At 36.7% G+C, this 1,258-nt stretch overlaps 1 non-coding gene across 1 annotated transcript; it reads right to left on the bottom strand.

Annotated features, from left to right (window-relative positions):
- Window positions 1–923: 923 nt before the first annotated feature.
- Window positions 924–1,030, bottom strand: LOC127671370 (U6 spliceosomal RNA). The gene has a single exon (XR_007974731.1). It is a non-coding gene; the product is annotated as a U6 spliceosomal RNA (small nuclear RNA).
- Between the last annotated feature and the right edge of the window lie 228 nt (window positions 1,031–1,258).

Below are 1,258 nucleotides of genomic sequence, written 5' to 3'. Positions count from 1 at the left end.
AATAGTTTGAAGAGTATTGATGTTAGGTCTTCTATGAAGGTCTGATAGAATTCTGCACTGAAGCCATCTGGTCCCATGCTTTTTTTGGTTGGGAGACTTTCTATGACCCTTTTTATTTCTTCAGGTGTTATGGGACTGTTTAGTTGATCTATTTGATCCTTATTTAGTTTTGGTGTCAAATATCTTTCTAGAAAACTGTCAATTTCCTCCAGATTCTCCAGTTGTGTTGAGTATAGGCTTTTGTAGTAGGATCTAGTGATTTTTTGAATTTCCTCAGTTTCTGTTGTTATATCTCCCTTTTCATTTCTAAGTTTGTTAAGCTGGATACTGTCTCTGTGCCCTTTGGTTAGTCTGGCTAAGGGTTTATCTATCTTGTTGATTTTCTCAAAGAACCAGCTCCTGGTTTTGTTGATTCTTTGTATGGTTCTCTTTGTTTCTACTTGATTGATTTCAGCCCTGAGTTTGATGATTTCCTGCCTTCTACACCTCCTGGGTAAAATAGCTTCTTTTTGTTCCAGGGCTTTCAGGTGTGTCATTAAGCTGGTAGTGTATGCTCTCTCCATTTTCTTTTTGGAGGCACTCAGGGCTATGAGTTTCCTCTTAGCACTGCTTTCACTGTGTCCCATAGATTTGGGTATGTTGTGTCCACATTTTCATTGTGTTCTAAAAAGTCTTTAATTTCTTTCTTTATTTCTTCCTTAACCAATGTATCATTGAGTAGAATATTGTTCAGTTTCAACGTGTATGTGGGTTTTCTGTTGTTTTTGTTGCTATCGAAGACAACTTTTACTCCATAGTGATCTGATAGGAGGCATGGGATTAGTTCGATCTTCTTATATTTGTTGAGGTCTGTCTTGTGACCAATTATATGGTAGATTTTGGAGAAGGTACCATGAGGTGCTGAGAAAAAGGTATATTCTTTTAAAAATATGGAACGCTTCACGAATTTGCTTGTCATCCTTGCGCAGGGGCCATGCTAATCTTCTCTGTATCGTTCCAATTTTAGTATATGTGTTGCCGAAGCGAGCACTTATAGGATGTTTTTAACACCAAGTTTCCATAGATTCATTTCTTAAGACACATTCCACATAGAACTACATGTCATTTATAAATGCTCAAAAGATGAAAACAACTTTTGCATTGACAGAGATGATATATAACATCAATAAGACATTCAGCACTTCTCTACAGCCTGTTTGTACCTGAAACTGAAGCAGTTTCAATACTCAATTTTTAGGAAAGCCAACCACAAATATGT

The sequence above is a fragment of the Apodemus sylvaticus genome, chromosome 20 (genome assembly GCF_947179515.1).
Source record: "Apodemus sylvaticus chromosome 20, mApoSyl1.1, whole genome shotgun sequence".
Lineage (NCBI taxonomy): Eukaryota > Metazoa > Chordata > Mammalia > Rodentia > Muridae > Apodemus > Apodemus sylvaticus.
The sequence above is the reverse complement of the archived record's forward strand: the minus strand, read 5'-3'. Positions and strand labels throughout refer to the sequence as shown.